Here is a 19,925-nt window from a genome sequence, read left to right as displayed (position 1 = left end):
AGCTCCCATTGCTCAGTCCCTGCTCCTGCCAACCTAGCAGTTCGAAAGCACATCAAAGTGCAAGTAGATAAATAGGTACCACTTCGGCGGGAAGGTAAACAGTGTTTCTGTGTGCTGCTCTGGTTTGCCAGAAGCGGCTTAGTCATGCTGGCCACATGACCCAGAAGCTGTACGCCGGCTCCCTCGGCCAATAAAGCGAGATTAGCGCTGCAACCCCAGAGTCGTCCGCGACTGGACCTAATGGTCAGGGGTCCCTTTACCTTTACTTTTATATCCCTCGAACTGCTTGATTTCCTGAGATAGTGAAGCTCTTGGAGACAGAACTCTCAATGTTTAGAAAAACTGCAGTAAGCCTGTCCGACTCCATGGAATAGGGGAAAGGAAGCACTCATCTGAATGAGAGAAAATAAAGAGCTATACTCAGGAATGCACCCCAGGGTGTGTCTAAAACAGTGTTTCCCAACCTTTTTTGGGCAAAGGCACACTTGTTTCATGAAAAAAATCTCGAGGCACACCACCATTACAGCCCCGTGACGTCAGCGCGCAGCGTCACGCCGGGAGGGACATGAATTGCTAGCAAATTACATAATCACCTCCTTGAGGGCTGGCTCATCTTCTCCGAAGGCAGAACCCCATTAATTAACAGCACAGACTCACACCATAGCCAAGACGAGGGGGGGAAACCTCAGTCATGCACAGTCATGCACATGTGGGGGCTAAATGAGGACGAAGACCGGGCAGAGAGCAGGGTTCAAATCACCCCACCTGGCCAGGACAATCCCTGGGTGCTCCCTTGGGCCACTCGCCTGACCCACCTCGCAGGGCTGTTGTTGCGAGGATAACACGGGGAGAACCACACGCGCCCCCGGGAGCTCCTTGGAGGAGAAAGCGGGCGATGAATGCAATGCATGAAATATATGAGAGGCGACCAGGTTTTGCAGGTGAGGGGCCCCCGCTGGCCTCCGCTTCCAACACCCGGCGCAACGACGCCGAAGTTTCCCCCCGGGCTCGGCTCAGGGAGCAGCGCTGCTCCCCCTTGGCTCCCCTTCGCCCTCCCGGCTCTCTCTGCCGCCCACTGGGGACCCCCCTCACCTGCCAAGTCCGGAGCGCTGGTGGAAGATGCATGCATGCATGCAGGGCGCCGCGTTGCCATTGCATTGCACTGCACTCCATGCAACGCATGCACGCATGCATTGCCTTGCACGCCCGCCAAGGGGTCTCCCCGCGGTCCGATGCGTCCCCTCTGGCGCGGATGCAGCATTGCAAAAATAAAAAACCCCCAACGCAGCCCTACCTGGGGGGCAGCCTCCGCCGCTCCGCCTCCGCGGGGATCCCCGGGCTCCATCCTGCCGCCCGATCTCCGCGGGGGCGCAGGCAGGCTGTGCGGGGTCTGCGCGGAAGAGCCCCTGCCTGCCCGGCCGCCGCGCTCATTCCATGGCCGGGAGAAGAGCGCTTCAAACAAAACGCCCGGCCTGCCAGGCCACGCTGGGAAACGTAGTTCGCGCACCCAGCGCGGGCGCGGAGCCCAAGGGCGAGGGGACTACGGATCCCGGCAGCCCCCGTGCCGGGAACGGAGGGGGAGAGGCCGGGTGCAGGGATGGAGGGACGGGTGGGCGAGCGAGTGAGTGAGTGGCAGCCGCCAAGCCTTGGCCGAGAGCCAGGAAGGGCCTCCCCGGAGGAGGAGGAGGGAGGCGCAGCGCGGGAGGGAGGGAGGGAACCCCAGGGGTCATCTAGTGACAGTGCCCCAATCGAAAATTTGACTTTTTTTAAAAAAAAATCTTTCGAATTTTTTAATTTTTCCCGCGGCACACCAGGCAACATCTCGCGGCACACTAGTGTGCCGCGGAACAGTGGTTGGGAAACACTGGTCTAAAAACCTGCCCTGGTCACCCCAGGGCCAAATTAAACATTAGGTCAAATGCATTGTTACGTTTTTTGAAAATGCAACCAGCAGCTTCTGGGGAGGAGGGAAGGAGGGCAGATATTTATTGGGATCACAGCAGGCCGAAAAGGGGGAGCCAAACCCTCTCCCTGTCCTGCTATGCTCTTGGTGAAGATTGCTCCTCTGAAGCTGCTATTTACAATGGGAGGAAATCCACACACACCCTTTTGGCGCCAGTGATCTGGGATGAGAGGCAGACTTTGCTCCCTCCTTAATGTCTCTCAGATTGCAGGCTGCCTCCTTTGCCCCACAGAAAGCAAAGTAACCTGCCTTATACCTGGATCGATATTGTTGACATTCCATTCAGGCAAGAGTCTTTCCAAGTCTTCCCTGGAGATGCCAGGGACTGGTCCTGGGGCCTTAAGCAGATTGCTCAGTCACTGAGCTGCAGTCCTTCTGAGATATCCTTGCCCTGAATTCTGGCATGATAGCAGAGTGTGGCAGACCCTGGAATCTGGGGCTTTTAAGACTGCAGCCAGCAGAGAGCAGCGTGGGAGCTGGCTGTTTCCATACAGAAGATAATGGCGCTATTAATTTGCAAAACGCTTTGAGATCTTTATTGACTCTATGCTTGCGAGGAGAGACTTTCTTCAGAAGGGGTAGAACTAACAGAAATTATATTTTATCGCACCCTAGCAACAGGAGACTGCGAGCGGGGAGAAAACCTGAGCAAAATTAACCCAACACATACACACACACACACACACACACAGAGAGAGAGAGAGAGAGAGAGAGAGAGAGAGAGAGAGAATTGCTGCTTTCACCAGAAGTGCCATTCTGAAGCCTGTTTTGAAGCGAATTCTCTGGTGGATTCTCAGGTGAAACATCTGAGATATTCTTAAGGCAGCACAATGTGTTTCGGCAGTGTAACCATGCAAATAAGGCAGGACTCAGACATAATACACCGAAGAGCATTCACTGCACCACAAACATGCAGCAAATGCCGTTCTTACTGCTGCCTCGAGCAGACTGGGAAATCAAATGTGGCTATGGCCCCACTCATTCGTCTGCTGCTTTCAGGGATCTCCCTTTTATTTTATGTGTTGGGATGTGAATAGATGCTAGGAGAGGCTATATTTATAAAATATTAACTTTCCTTCCTCACATTTGTGAGTTCAGCAGAGTGCCACCCCTTTGCATCTTAAAGGGAAGCTTGGATAGGCTAGTTTTAGCCTTTTTGTTTAAGTAATCTGGGATATTTTAAGGCAGACTGGATTTTCCCGGTATTTCCCTCTTTCTCCCCCCTTAAAACAATAACCACACAAACAGTCTTGTAAAAGGTAAGAATAACATTTCCTCATTCAGAATACTTGCCGAAGAGTAACAGGTACAGCAGCTTTGTCCAGGTAGGCTTAAAATGGTAATTCAGTTACAAAGACATACATAGGTCTAAGCTTGGAGCTGAGGCTAGGCAGATGTTGGTACATTGCTGGCAGAGTGGAAAAAGATGGAAAAAGGTTGTGCCCTGGCAGGTAGGAGAAAATATGGCTATGCCCTCCCACTGTCAGGGCACAGTGGGAGACACTCTCTAGCAAGTTTACAGGGAAACTCTGTGAGCTTCAGTTCTTACCATGTGCCTGTCTAGTAAAATGTGAATTGTTGGTTTGACTGTGTTTTAAATATCCCACATTATGTGCAACTTCAGCTGAAAGCCCACATAGGTTTAAAGTGAAATAAAAAATTTAAGGTCATATATATATATATATATATATATGCAGGTTTTGGTGTCTTCGGGTGTCTTCCCGTGTAAGAGTTGGGGTGTCTAGGCGACGTTTCGACGAGGTCTCACTCGTCATCTTCAGGCTGGTGCTTTCGGCTTCTTGTTACTAGAACAGAGCCGAAGACACCCGAAGACACCAAAACCTGCATTCCTGTACCCGTGAAAATCTACGAAAGCATATATATATATATATATATATATATATATATATATATATATATATGCTTTCGTAGATTTTCACGGGTACAGGAATGCAGGTTTTGGTGTCTTCGGGTGTCTTCCCGTGTAAGAGTTGGGGTGTCTAGGCGACGTTTCGACGAGGTCTCACTCGTCATCTTCAGGCTGGTGCTTTCGGCTTCTTGTTACTAGAACAGAGCAGGATCTCAGTGTTTGAGTTCCTATAAATACTGTTGAGGGGGTGTGGTGTATAGCCTCCAACGTTCTGGGCAGAGAGGAAGTTCCCAGGTTAGTGTGCCTTTTCTTCTTTTGTTCCTTAATTACTTGAGGGATATCTTGAGTGATTTCTTGAGTGATATTCTGAGTACCACTTAGGAGGGTCATTAGGTGTGGATTAGTTGCTAAAGCTTTCGTGTCTTGACCTCTTGAGCTTGTGAGGAGTTTTTCTGAGAAGATGGCTGTACTGCACTTAGTTGTGCTCTGGCTTGGCTTCGTGTATAGGGGCGAGCTGTGGTTTTGTGCCCTGTGCCAGCCAGATCTGTGTAGGGATTGCAGGGGGGTGCAGCATCCGGAGGTGCCACTATGGTTTGGCTACTGGATGGTGTCTGTAATTTATCTGTGGAGAGGGTCTGGGTTTGGGTCTGGTGTGGTTGATTGGAGATGGCGTTCTGTGTGCCTCTGGTTCTGGTGTCGGTTTTTGTGGGGAGGGCTAATTTCCAGATGTCTGGCAGGCGGGACGTGTCGTCACGCTTGTTCATGTTGTGAGGGTGTTTCTCTATCTCGATGGCTTCCATGATTATTCTCTTGTGGTGATGTTCCATGTTAAAGAGCAATTTGGAATCTGCAAAATTAATTTCGTGTCCTGTTTCTTTCATGTGTTGGTAAAGAGAGGAAGTTTTTTCTTCTTTTTTGACGGCATTCTTGTGTTCTGCGATACGTGCATTTATTCGTCTGTTTGTTTGTCCAATGTACGTGGCTGGGCAGACTTTGCAGGGTATTTCATAGACCCCTTGGTTTTCTAACTGGATTTTATCTTTTGGGTTTCTGAGGATATTGGCTATTTTTTGGTTGGTGCAAAAGGCTGTTTTGATATTGTGTTTATGGAGGATTTTGCTAATTTTATCTGTAGTGCCCTTGATATAAGGAAGGAGGGCCATGCCATTGTTTTCTTCTGTGTCTTGGTTTTTGGGGGGTGTTTCTTTTTGGATTAGCTTCGTAACCCTGTTTTGTTGGTATCCGTTGGCGATTAACACATTTGAGAGATTCTGTAACTCAGTTGTCAAGTGGTCTTTGTCAGCCAGGCGTTTGGTTCTGGAGATGAGAGTCTTGGCTACGGAGTTTATTTGTGCAGGGTGGTGGTGTGATTGTGCATGTAAGTAGCGGTTGGTGTGTGTTTTTTTCCGGTAGATAGTGTGTCCTACGGAGCCATCAGGTTTTTTGTAGATTAGGACGTCAAGGAAGGGAAGTTGGTTGTTGGCTTCTATTTCCATAGTGAATTGTATTTTGGGGTGTAGGCTGTTGAGATGTGTGAGGAAGCTATCTAGTTTTTCTTTCCCGTGTGGCCAAATTACAAAGGTGTCGTCAACATATCTGAGCCAAAGTTTGGGTTTGTGTTCTGACTTGTCTAAAGCATTGGTTTCAAAGTGTTCCATGTACAGATTTGCGATGACCGGTGAGAGGGGTGATCCCATAGGTGCTCCTTCTATCTGTTTGTATCTTTGTCCATTGTGGATGAAGTACGTGTTGGTTAGGCAGTGGTTGGTCAGGTCCAGGATGTATTCGGGGGGATTGTATTTGTTTTGAATGGCTGTCAAGGCTTCATTAATGGGCACTTGTGTGAAGAGAGATACAACATCGAAGCTCACAAGTAGGTCATCGGGATGTAGGTTTTGCTTCTTTATTGTTTCTATGAACTGGAAGGAGTTTGTAACGTGTGAAGCGATAGATTCTGCATAGGGCTGAAGTTGCTTAGCGAGAAATTTAGCGAGATTTTGTAGAGGTGAGCCTATGGAGCTGACTATTGGTCTGAGTGGTGTTCCTTCTTTGTGTATCTTGGGGAGACCGTAGAGTTTGGGGCATCTGGATGATTTTTCTCTGGGGATGAGTCTTAGCTGGATTTCTTCACTGATAGGAGAGGCTTTTATTTTGGATTTGGTGGTTTTTTCCAGATAGGTGGTGGGATCTGTTTTTATAGGTTGGTAGGTAGGGTCTTGGAGTAGATTTGATAGTTTTGCTTGGTAGTCCGATGTGTTCATCACAACAGTGGCATTACCTTTGTCTGCTGGGAGAATGATTATGTTGTTGTCTTTCCTCAGGTTGGTGAGTGCTTTCTGTTCTTCTTTGTGTAAATTGCTTCTGGGTGGTTTGCTGGAGCAGAGGATGTTGGTGACTTCAAGTCTGATTTTATTGGCTTCATCTGGGTTGATTTTGGTTAGGCTAGCTTCGACTCCGCATATGATGTTTTCCGTGGGGATGCGTCTCGGGGCGACTGCAAAGTTGAAACCTTTGGAGAGTACTTTGGTTTCAGTTGAGGTGAGGATCCTGTCTGATATGTTATGTACTGTTTGTTTCATGGGTTGTTGTGGAGGGTGGCTGGGCTTCTGGCGTTTCTCTAGTTTGTGGAGTTTGTTGGTGTGTGTGTCTGTCTTATGTGAGGACTCTGTTTCAGCTCTCCAAACGGCTAGTTGTTTGCATTTGTCCCAGAGTGCAGGGTGGATTTTGTTACAGAGTTTGAGGTGAAGAGTGAGCAGATCTTTGTTGGTTTGGTTTAGTAGGTATCTTTTCTTATGTAGTTCGTTTCTGATTAGGGATAGTTCAGTTCGTTTCAGGATCCTTTCGGTAGCTGGGGTTTTAGAGTGGAATTTAAGTTGGAAGCATGTGGGAATTAAGTTGTTGTCTCGGCAGTTGCGTAGGAACAAGAGATCACATAAGATGGTGGCTCTTCGGATTTCTAGTTTCTCGTAGGTTCTTGTCAGCTGGAAGGTTTCCTCCCCGTAGAGGTGAGATATTTGCTTTCGTAGATTTTCACAGGTACAGGAATGCAGGTTTTGGTGTCTTCGGGTGTCTTCCCGTGTAAGAGTTGGGGTGTCTAGGCGACGTTTCGACGAGGTCTCACTCGTCATCTTCAGGCTGGTGCTTTCGGCTTCTTGTTATCCTCCATAAACACAATATCAAAACAGCCTTTTGCACCAACCAAAAAATAGCCAATATCCTCAGAAACCCAAAAGATAAAATCCAGTTAGAAAACCAAGGGGTCTATGAAATACCCTGCAAAGTCTGCCCAGCCACGTACATTGGACAAACAAACAGACGAATAAATGCACGTATCGCAGAACACAAGAATGCCGTCAAAAAAGAAGAAAAAACTTCCTCTCTTTACCAACACATGAAAGAAACAGGACACGAAATTAATTTTGCAGATTCCAAATTGCTCTTTAACATGGAACATCACCACAAGAGAATAATCATGGAAGCCATCGAGATAGAGAAACACCCTCACAACATGAACAAGCGTGACGACACGTCCCGCCTGCCAGACATCTGGAAATTAGCCCTCCCCACAAAAACCGACACCAGAACCAGAGGCACACAGAACGCCATCTCCAATCAACCACACCAGACCCAAACCCAGACCCTCTCCACAGATAAATTACAGACACCATCCAGTAGCCAAACCATAGTGGCACCTCCGGATGCTGCACCCCCCTGCAATCCCTACACCAGTGTTTCCCAACCACTGTTCCGCAGCACACTAGTGTGCCGCGAGATGTTGCCTGGTGTGCCGCGGGAAAAATTAAAAAATTCGAAAGATTTTTTTTTTTTAAGTCAAATTTTCGATTGGGGCGCCGTCACTAGATGACCCCTGGGGTTCCCTCCCTCCCTCCCGCTCTGCGCCTCCCTCCTCCTCCTCCTCCGGGGAGGCCCTTCCTGGCTCTCGGCCAAGGCTTGGCAGCTGCCACTCACTCACTCGCTCGCCCACCCGTCCCTCCATCCCTGCACCCGGCCTCTCCCCCTCCGTCCCCGGCGCGGGGGCTGCCGGGATCCGTAGTCCCCTCGCCCTTGGGCTCCGCGCCCGCGCGGGGTGCACTAACTACGTTTCCCAGCGTGGCCTGGCGGGCCGGGCGTTTTGTTTGAAGCGCTCTTCTCCCGGCCATGGAATGAGCGCAGCGGCGGCGGCCGGGCGGGCAGGGGTTCTTCTGCGCAGACCCCGCGCAGCCTGCCTGCGCCCCCGCGGAGATCGGGCAGCAGGATGGAGCCCGGGGATCCCTGCGGAGGCGGAGCGGCGGCGGCGGAGGCTGCCCCCCAGGTAGGGATGCATCGGGGTTTTTTTATTTTTGCAATGCTGCATCCGCGCCGGAGGGGACGCATCGGACCGCGGGGAGACCCCTTGGCGGGCGTGCAAGGCAATGCATGCGTGCAGGCGTTGCATGGAGTGCAGTGCAATGCAATGGCAACGCGGCGCCCTGCATGCATGCATGCAACTTCCACCGGCGCTCCGGACTTGGCGGGTGAGGGGGGTCCCCAGTGGGCGGCAGAGAGAGCCGGGAGGGCGAAGGGGACCCGGGGGGGGAGCAGCGCTGCTCCCCGAGCCGAGCCCGGGGGGAAACTTCGGCGTCGTTGCGCCGGGTGTTGGAAGCGGAGGCTGGTGGGGGCCCCTCACCTGCAAAACCTGGTCGCCTCTCATATATTTCGTGCATTGCATTCATCGCCCGCTTTCTCCTCCAAGGAGCTCCCGGGGGCGCGCGTGGTTCTCCCCGTGTTATCCTTGCAACAACAGCCCTGCGAGGTGGGTCAGGCGAGTGGCCCAAGGGAGCACCCAGGGATTGTCCTGGCCAGGTGGGGTGATTTGAACCCTGCTCTCTGCCCGGTCTTCGTCCTCATTTAGCCCCCACATGTGCATGACTGTGCATGACTGAGGTTTTCCCCCCTCGTCTTGGCTATGGTGTGAGTCTGTGCTGTTAATTAATGGGGTTCTGCCTTCAGAGAAGATGAGCCAGCCCTCAAGGAGGTGATTATGTAATTTGCTAGCAATTCATGTCCCTCCCGGCGTGACGCTGCGCGCTGACGTCACGGGGCTGTAATGGTGGTGTGCCTCGAGATTTTTTTCATGAAACAAGTGTGCCTTTGCCCAAAAAAGGTTGGGAAACACTGCCCTACACAGATCTGGCTGGCACAGGGCACAAAACCACAGCTCGCCCCTATACACGAAGCCAAGCCAGAGCACAACTAAGTGCAGTACAGCCATCTTCTCAGAAAAACTCCTCACAAGCTCAAGAGGTCAAGACACGAAAGCTTTAGCAACTAATCCACACCTAATGACCCTCCTAAGTGGTACTCAGAATATCACTCAAGAAATCACTCAAGAAATCCCTCAAGTAATTAAGGAACAAAAGAAGAAAAGGCACACTAACCTGGGAACTTCCTCTCTGCCCAGAACGTTGGAGGCTATACACCACACCCCCTCAACAGTATTTATAGGAACTCAAACACTGAGATCCTGCTCTGTTCTAGTAACAAGAAGCCGAAAGCACCAGCCTGAAGATGACGAGTGAGACCTCGTCGAAACGTCGCCTAGACACCCCAACTCTTACACGGGAAGACACCCGAAGACACCAAAACCTGCATATATATATATATATATATATAATGTTCATAAATGTACCAACCAATTGCATACATAGATGCATCAACCACAGGTCTGGAGCAGCACAGGAAGACCACCCTGAAACCATTTTGACTCCCAAACTGACCAAATGTTTTCTCTGCCAGGAGGGAGGGGGTGAGGGAGCCTTCCCATTGTGTCAGGAATTAAGTGATTACCATCTCAAAGGAATGGGCAGACTACCAGGAAAGGCAATCAGATAAGGCATTATCGGATAACCGGGCAGACAGGAACAACAACATTCAAATTTCTGTGGTAGACCACCTTTTCTGTGGTGTAGGTATGATGTTTGTGGGGGGTGGTCTTGGGTTACACCCCTTCTGTGATGTATGTATGATGTATGGAGGGGTGGTCTTGAGCTCCAGGGCAGGGAATTTAAAATGTCTATATAAGGGCGGGCACACCTGGGTTCTGGGTCCTCCACCTTCTCCTGCGTGTGGGGGGAGCACCCTGCTGCTACAGCTTTAATAAAGATCAAGCTTACAAGCTGCTTTGCTTCTCAATATTCTCTGGTTGGCCTCTGTTATTTTCTCTGACCGATGGAGAACCTACAGAAGACTCTATAAGGGCTCTTGTGTCCCCCATAAGGGAACAAGGGCAGATTTTTGTTTATTACACTAGTCCATAACAAAAAGTCCTAGGTCACTGCCCACATACACCTATGATAGTATGTTGTGTCACATCAATGGCCTAATGGAAACTACCATACTTCCTCTCTCTCTGTCACATAGTGGGGGCGTTTCTAAGTTGTCACCAGCAGGACTGGGCAGTGGTGATTTATTTCTCCAGGTGATTTCGTGCCCCTTTAAATACGCTTAAATTCTTTATAGGGGACAGAGCACAACCAGGAATCTGGCTGGCTGCCTTGCATAGGCAGCTCAAGCACCCAGCACAATGCAGTTCCCAGATAAATTGGTCACCAGTCATGCAAACAAATGTCGTGACCCATAGACTGCATCGTCATTCTGTTGGAGAAGGTGTCGTGGGGTCAGTAAGTAATTAAAACTTGCATCTTAAAAGATGCATTTTAAAATGTACTGCTGCAGGCTTCAATCAGTAGGTTAATAACCCAAAGATAGCAATCTTATCTAAAGCTTGATTCATTAGTGAGGGCAAACATTAATTGCAGGAGATTAAAGGGCAATGCTTCCTTTCTTTGAGGATTTATTTCTCTGTCTTGGGATGGTAACTGTAACAAGAGAATGGAAAATAAAATATTAACAATGCCCTTCTGTCTAATAGTGAGTAGTAGCTTTCATTTATTACATTGAGATTTTAAGGAAGCACCTTGCTAGACCAGATTTAAAGGTAAAGGGACCCCTGACCATTAGATCCAGTCGTGACCGACTCTGGGGTTGCGGCGCTCATCTCGCTTTATTGGCCGAGGGAGCCGGCGTACAGCTTCTGGGTCATGTGGCCAGCATGACTAAGCCGCTTCTGGTGAACCAGAGCAGCACACGGAAATGCCATTTACCTTCCCGCTGGAGTGGTACCTATTTATCTACTTGCACTTTGATGTGCTTTCGAACTGGTAGGTTGGCAGGAGCTGGGACCGAACAATGGGAGCTCACCCCATCGCGGGGATTCGAACTGCCGACCTTCTGATCAGCAAGTCCTAGGCTCTGTGGTTTAGGGCCCGTCAATTCAGGCAGCTGCCTTCAGGCACCAGGCCCATTGGCAAACCAACTCTGCCTCACAAAGATGTCTGTAAACGTGACATGAAGGCTGGCAACATCAACCCTGCCGTGTGGGAATCCCTTGCAGGTGACTGTCATGCCTAGAGACAGGCAGTCAAGTTGTGCGTCCACAGAAGTGACCAGAGCAGGAATGACCACTGGGAGGAGCACAGAGAGAAGAAACGCCAAGGTGAGTCTGCAGCAGCACAACCGGATGCCTTCATCTGCCCCAGCTGCAACAAAACATGTCTCTCTTGCACTGGTCTCTGCAGCCACAGCAGGCGCTGCAACCTCCCAATCGTTTGGCCTCACCCCTAAAGGCTCACTTCTCCATTGTCACGCAAGACAGATGGATGCCAACAACTTTAGCATACGATTTCAAACAGAAGCCACTGAGATGCATTCAGAAAACTGGCACGCTGTGGATGATGTCAATAGTCTTTCCCTCTTGCATACATGTGCTTCCTCACGGGTCTTTGTTGTGGGGTGTGTGCTTCTCGTGTGTGCAGCCTTTTTGCAATTTGCCTTAATACAGAGCGTTTTTGCAAGTTATTTTCTTGAATATTTATATGCACGGTTTATTAAATGCAATTTTTTTTTGGGGGGGGGGTACACGTTAACTGGCTAGAGAATTGCATTGCAAAATTCAGAAAAGGGCAACTTTTGAAGGACAGTTCACATAGCGATTTGGCAGAATGTGAATTGGGTAGGTTTGCCTTTAAATGCAAGCTGAATCAAATTTCCGACCCCAACCCTATGGGTGGATCGCGCCCAGGGAGGTGCTCTCTTCAGTTTACTGCTGTCGTTTGTTAAAGGTGCTGAGAACAGTAGAACTATGTAAAGGATAAACTACAGTTCCCAGGATTCTTTGGGGGAAATCATGTGCCTTCAGGAGCCTCCCTGGGCTCCTTTGGGAGGAAGAGCAGGATATAAATTTAGTGAACTATATTAAAATATGTAGCTTGGTCTGTTTTAAGAATGGAGCATCTCCAACAACCTCCATTGCTCTGAGATCCAGCTCTAAGGGCCTTCTGGTGGTTACCTCACTGCGAGGAGTGAGGTTACAGGGAACCAGGAAGAGGGCCTTCTCGGTAGTGGCGCCCACCCTGTGGAACGCCCTCCCATCAGATGTCAAGGAAATAAACAACTCTCTGACTTTTAGAAGACATCTGAAGGCAGCCCTGTTTAGGGAAGTTTTTAATGTTTGATGTTTTATTCTGTTTTTATATGTGTTGGAAGATGCCCAGAGTGGCTGGGGAAACCCAGCTGGATGGGTGGTGTATAAGAAATAAATATTATTATTATTGTTATGTACTCAAGTTCTCACCCTGGGCCAGCAGGGGTATACTGTAGATTGTTTTCACTCAGGTCCACATATGCAAATAAGGAATTGAAAGTGACGTTCAGTGATTGGATAGATACAGAAAGTTGTTACTGTTGCTTTGTAGTTGAGCTCTATATAAGCAGGTTGGCTGAACCCTTCAGCCCAGTTCTGTTCTGGCCTGTGAATAAACAAGAGCTGTTTGAAGAATCACTGTGTCGTCTGATATGTTCACCCATAACTTAACTACTACTACTACTACTACTACTACTACTACTACTATTATTATTATTATTATTATTAGAATGTCAAATCCGTCATCTTGAATAAAGTATTGAAACTGAATCAAAATCATCATGAAAGAGAGAGGAGAAGTTATGTTTTTCCTACGGAAAAAGATAGAGGTTTTGATGTTATATTATCAGCTAGGCCTATGTGGAAGAGACAGTTCTAGTTGTTTGTGTGCTTGCTTCTTGCATTCCACTTTTCTTACCTTCCGAGGTTGAAAACTGACAATCTTCAGATGCCTAAGAATACTCATCTTCTTGCTATGCAGTGCATATAACTCAAGATTTACCTTGATCCCCCTTTGCTGTCACTTGTTTTCTCTTCTGCAATCCCCGCTATGTAGGTTGCTGTGGCTTCCTAGGACTGTAGCTCTGGGGATATTTAATTTTTTCTTTTACAAAGTGATTGCTTCATGGCACTTAATTGCTAAAAAGAGGGGTAAAGGTAAAGGTAAAGGGACCCCTGACCATTAGGTCCAGTCGTGACCGACTCGGGTTGTGGCGCTCATCTCGCTTTATTGGCCAAGGGAGCCAGCGTACAGCTTCCGGGTCATGTGGCCAGCATGACTAAGACGCTTCTGAGCAGCACACGGAAACGCCATTTACCTTTCCGCTGGAGCGGTACCTATTTATCTACTTGTACTTCATGCTTTCGAACTGCTAGGTTGGCAGGAGCTGGGACCGAGCAACGGGAGCTCACCCAGTCCTGGGAATTTGAACTGCCGACCTTCTGATCAGCAAGTCCTGGGCTCTGTGGTTTAACCCACAGCGCCACCTGCGTCCCAAAAAGAGGGGTAAGCTGGGCCTTTTGAGTCTGTTTGGAAGTCGTGGGCTCAAGCTTCAGATTTTGTGTGAGCTAGGTTTTTGGTTTTTTTAATTTTTTTTATTAAAATTTGTGAATTATAAAAAGAAAGAGAAAATTTTACATACAAAAAAACCAGGAATGATTGAGGGGGAGGCACTCAAGTCAAATGTAGCGTAAGATGCAGCAACAGAAGACAAAACAATTGCAACATTTTTCACGCCAGTAGGCGTTTTCTCAAACAGAGCAATTCACATGCAGACTTGTCAGGTGAAAAAGAACGAAGGAATGAAGAGTTAACAGCATTGTTTTCCATTGCTTCCCAGTTACTAGTTGTCCAACAGACATATAAAGTGCATATGTCTGCCTAAACTCCACAGTTTTGTGGGAATGTAGAAAACCCACAAACAAAGGTCCGCATAGTTAAAGCCATGGTTTTCCCAGTAGTGATGTATGGAAGTGAGAGCTGGACCATAAAGAAGGCTGATCGCCGAAGAATTGATGCTTTTGAATTATGGTGCTGGAGGAGACTCTTGAGAGTCCCATGGACTGCAAGAAGATCAAATCTATCCATTCTAAAGGAAATCAGCCCTGAGTGCTCACTGGAAGGACAGATCCTGAAGCTGAGACTCCAATACTTTGGCCACCTCATGAGAAGAGAAGACTCCCTGGAAAAGACCCTGATGTTGGGAAAGATGGAGGGCACAAGGAGAAGGGGACGACAGAGGACGAGATGGTTGGACAGTGTTCTCGAAGCTACCAACATGAGTCTGACCAAACTGTGGGAGGCAGTGGAAGACAGGAGTGCCTGGCATGCTCTGGTCCATGGGGTCACGAAGAGTCGGACACGACTAAACGACTAAACAACAACAACAACAGAAAACCCACATCAAAACAACGGTTCCTGAAAATCCCTGCTTTCGATTTGAAAAGTGTAAGTTTCTAGATCGTATGATGGCGATGATTTTGTTTGTTTGGATGCCATGCCCCACCACTGTCCACTGGAAAAACCCACTCTTTAGTGCTAAATCAGAACAAACAGCAAACCCATTTGCCATTTGTCCTGTTAAAGGTCAGATTTCGGGGGGGGGGTGTCACAGGGCAAACAGGGGTGTGGATAAGCCCTGAGCCACAGATGGGGAACCCAGGGGCCTTCAGAAGTTGTTGAACTTCAACTGCTATCAACCCCAGTGTCAGGCACTGGGCAGAGGAGGAACAGTGGAGACCGCCTCCCCATCCTGACCCTTCCAGGGAGGAGGAAGAGGAAGACAGTATAGATTTACAGCAGGGGTTTGAGGGAGGTCACAGCTCAGAGGCAGATGAGGGGGAAAGTTGGGGAATAATGGGAGAGCCAAGAGCAACACCTGCTGCCATGTCATTGTGACGTTAACATATGAAAGTGCTGGAAGTGACCATCAAAAATGTGAAAGGATCCTTGAACATTGTGGCAGATGCCTTATCACAAAAACCAGAGAGTGAAGGATGAACAAAGACAATCAACAATTTACTTGTTTATCTTTCTCTCTTTCTCTTTATTTATTGCATTAGCCGTGTGGCCATAGCATAATATACATTGAGATAACAACATAAAATAGGGGTGGGGAGGTAAAGGTAGATATCGTCCTGGGCGATTACTTTAACAAACAAACAAACAAACAAACAAAAACTGTTGAGGCTGGAGGAGGACCATTAAAGGGTCCTTCAGCTCCTCAGATATGTCCTAGTTCGATTGTCCTTGTACAATAAGGCTACTTGGGACTTCGTTCGGTTGTGCGGCGTATCGACTGCAGCTGTGGTGTTAAAGAAGACGTTGGTGCCGCTTTCCTCTTCATCACACTAAGCAGGAAGTTTGCTGTCATCTTGGTAATCCAACAATCAGAATCCTGCAGAAAGAGGGACACTATCCAAGGCTGGATTGGGAGATGAAGCTTATTCACTAGGGGGGTTAAAAACCGAGATCTTTCATCTGTCCAGTTGGGACAGAAGAGCATTACATGGTCCATAGTCTCCAGGGCCGTGTCATTACAAGAGCATGTTCTATTTGCAATGGGAACTCTGGAATAACGACCCGACAGAACTGCTGTAGGAAAACAGTTGAGACGGGCACAGGTAAAGGCCCTTCGCTTAGCCTCCGAAGAAATTGTGAAGCAGTATAGAGGGATCCCTTCAGGGGGTGGAATAGCTAGGGCTAGGCCTGAACACGGTCCTCTTGCATAGGAAGCTGTGTTAGAAAAATCAAGTTGCTGTAGTTTCTTTTTGATTAGAGGTAGGGTCGCCGGGCTGATACACTCTAAGTCAAGGACAGTTTTACAGTTCAAATTGAGAAGAGAGCGGAATTTGAGGTTAATTGTAGTTTTCCAAGGAGAATTATGAATATCTCTTAGGATCAGGTTGGAAAAACCACCTCTAATTCGAGCATCCGATGTTAGTAGGTGGAAGCTGTAGGAAATGGCTCGGCTCCATGCTCGTTTAACAATTGAGGACTGGGCGAACTCGAGTCGTAGGGCTGCACCTGAGACACATCTCGGGACGCCGGAAAGAGATCTCAGAAACATATGAAGTGGGCGATCCAAGTTACCTGATATTGCTGTAGTCCATACTTCACATCCATATAATAATTTTAGGACAACTTTGGCATTAAATATTTGAATTGCTGCTGGAAGGTGTTTGCCGCCCTTCTGGTGGTAAAATCGGACAATGGCGTTAGAGGTTGTGGTTGCAGCAAGAAAAGCAGATTGTAGATGGGTGGTCCAGGAGAGATTATAAGTGAATATTACGCCTAGATATTTAAAGGCTTTTACCTTTTCTAAGTAGCCACCTGTGATCTTAAGCGGCTCCAATTTGAGTTTGCGGGAACGAGTGAAGTGGAGGACTTTCGATTTTTTATAATTAATATTAAGAGCTTCCGCCTTACAATAGGCGATAAATGCGTTAACTGCGTTTGCTAGATCCGCTTGTTTATCTATGTGTGTGTGTGTGTGTGTGTGTGTGTGTGTGTGTGTGTGTGAAAACAAAACAAAACACAAAACTGTTTGATCAGGAGTGTAACTTTAATAAGTTAACTCTCCTGAATCGAAACTTCTTAAGGGGGGAGGTATGTGACGTTAACATATGAGAGTGCTGGAGGTGAAATAGTTAAACAGGTTACCCAATCAGAACCCAGGGGGGTGGAGTCAGAGGCACTATAAAACCAGCTCTGGGAGGGGCGAAGGAGGAGTTCATTGGGAGTTGGGTGGTTGGTTGGAGTGGGAGTGAATTGGGATAGAGTCTGGGGGTAGGTTGAGTTTGTGTAGCGAAATAAGCTGAGTCAGGAACAGTTAGGGGCTAGGAAGACAAGTAAATATCTGAGAGGTGGTTTAGTGAGTGAGAGCAGGTAGTGGAAGTTATAGGTCTGGATAGGCACCCCATGTTTGTAATGGACCGATACTGTTTATGAAACCACATGCTTGTTAAACTGCAATAAATAAACAGAAGTTTATGTTCCAATTTAACCCTGACTGGACTCAGTATTGTACCAGGTAGGGCCTGGGTGGTGGCAGCGAGAAATAACGTGGTGGCACAGTGATGAATAGACTGTGAAACGTCCGGGGACCCTGTGTGATCACCACAGTCATTAGAAAGCATTCCAGACCCTCCATCTCCCAGAACCCGGTGAGCCTTAAAAGCAGGAGAGCAAAGAGCTCAAAGACAGAAGGCACGTAGCAGCACCTGTAGAAGTGACGAATGAGGAATTGGGTGGAGATTCACACGAGACAAGGCCATTATCCAAGAGGCTGGGTTCTATAGCCTCTCTCTGTAAGGATTGGAATAAAAAAGGACTGTAACAAACTTTCCCTTGTCTTTATACTTTCCTGGGCATCCAGCCAGGAGCCTCTGACAGCATCCTGACACCCAGCCAGCACCATCCCAAGAGCTACAGGTCCCTCATCCCCACCGGAGCTGAAACCAGGTTTAAATTAAGTCCTGTTGGGAGGTGCCTGGCCTAAGAGCTCAGCAAGTATAGCAATGGACAGACAGAAGCCCTCTAGCCTCTGCCAGGTGGCACATTTGAAACTCTAAGGAAGGGGCTGATGTATGCAGTGCGAGCATCCGACAGTGCCACAGAACCACCGGATGCCTAAAAATAGAACACAAAAGTTGTAGGGGTTTGCACATAAATGGTCCATAAATCTGGGCCGGAACGATCGCTATAATTCTCGTGGCGAGCCACTAGACAGGACCAAGAGAACAAGCAGATGCGGCGATGGTTGGAAGCAGCTGAAGATGCTGCATTGAATTTTCCCCAAGGTAAATTTTCATCTGGAGGTGACCCATCACTCAGATCTTAAGGATTATTTAGTACCTTAGTTGACGGAAGGATCTCGGGGCTTGTGAAATCATTTGTAAAGCTTTTGGATCTGTAGATAAACGAGGGGTTGGGGGCTGGGGGCTGTTGTAATTATCCTCCTTAATGCCAGCGTGGAAAGCCATGGCAAGTCAGTAGATTAGAAGCAATGATCATGTAGATTACAGATTCTGGCCGAGGAGGATTTATGCAAAGTGTCTTTGTGTTGCTGCTGCTACTGAAGGAGGAAAGAAAAATGTGCACATATTTGGAACGGAATTTGCAAACTCCAGTATGCACCGTTCTTCATTTTTATCTGTGATCTCTGCCACCGTTGCTTTCGAAATGCATTTTTAATGTTGTGCGTCCTTTATGTTTAGGGTTTTTTGTATTATATTTTTTAGAAAGCCTTGTGCTTTTGTTGTGAGCTGCCCTGCGTGGTGTACGAGCATTAGAGAGGTAGGGGATAGGATTTTGGGCAGAGGGTTATAAATTATAGTTTCTGGGAAACACTGGCCTGAGAGTGCTCCAAAGAACAGCCTTTACCAAAGGTGTGATGGGGATGTGGGTGGCGCTGTGGTCTAAACCACTGAGCCTCTTGGGCTTGCCAATCAGAAGGTCAGCGGTTCGAATCCCCGTGACGGGGTGAGCTCCCGTTGCTCTGTCCCAGCTCCTGCCAACCTAGCAGTTCGAAAGCACACCAGTGCAAGTAGATAAATAGGTACTGCTTCGGCGGGAAGGTAAATGGTGTTTCCGTGCACTCTGGTTTCTGTCACGGTGTTCCATTGCGCCAGAAGCGGTTTAGTCATGCTGGCCACATGACCTGGAAACCTGTCTGTGGACAAATTTCAGCTCCCTCGGCCTGAAAGCGAGATGAGCACCACAACCCCATAGTCGCCTTTGACTGGACTTAACTGTCCAGGGGTCCTTTATCTTTACCTTTACCATGGGCTTTGAAGATGCTCAAACTCAGGGAGAAAAGGAGAAATGTGCTAAGAGGAAGGCACGCTTGGCACACTGTGTAATCAACTTGAAGGGTCTGCAAATATGTGCCACAAGTGGTCTATGGAGTGTCCTGGTTCCTGGACTTTTAGGAAGATGAGGGCCTCACTCCTCATGCTTCGGAATTCCTCCACAGGACACACTTGCTTAGAAGAATGATTTGAAAGCCTCCCACAGATCATAATGTGCAGTGATCACCCAAATGCAAATTGGGTATACTTGGTTTTTTGTTCGCTCATGCAGGGAAAAATGTCTTGTGTGAAGGTGCTCTTACAGAGATGGGAATAGCTTTATTTCTGAAGCAATCTATGTTTTAATTTCAATGTAGGATGCCACTCTTGTGAAAGGAACCAAGTCTTCAAGCTTTGGAGCAACAATCAGCCCCACACCTGAAGTGTCCCAGGAGGGGAAGGGTATGTAAATTTCACATGATCATTGGCTAGGAGATTCATAGCTACTGCTTCAATAAATGTAATGCACTCTCCTGTGTGCAAATGTTTCCCTGGTTGCTTGTCTGTCTGGCTTCAGACAACTTCACCTCTTCCTTCCCTTTCTCCTATTCCCCTCTTTTCTGCAGAAGCTCCAGGACTTCTGCCTCTCAATGCTTATTTGGACCAAAGGAGGGGGATAAATTAGAAAATGGATTGCCACCAAGGTCCCACAGGTGGCAATAAGTCCACCTGTAGCCGATATGATGTCTAGGTAAATATCCCCTTTAAAGATCCCAGTGCAGGAGAGACTGGAAGTGTGCAGACTCCTGTTTACTCTCTGTGTAGTGTGCTCCTGCTGCTGGTTTTGGAAGCAGTGTGCACATGGCTGTCAGGGACTGGGCAGAGGAGGAATGGTGGAGACCTTCTCCCCAGCCTGACCCTTCCAGAGAAGAAGAAGACAGTTCAGAATTACAACAGGGGTTTGAGGGAGATCACAGCTCAGAGGCCGATGAGGGGGAAAGCTGGGAAATAATGGGAGAGGAGGAGGAAGAAGCACTGGAGGGGGGGGGACAGCTGACAGA

The sequence above is a fragment of the Podarcis bocagei genome, assembly GCF_964188305.1.
Source record: "Podarcis bocagei genome assembly, chromosome: 1".
Lineage (NCBI taxonomy): Eukaryota > Metazoa > Chordata > Lepidosauria > Squamata > Lacertidae > Podarcis > Podarcis bocagei.
Note: the sequence above shows the minus strand (reverse complement) of the source record.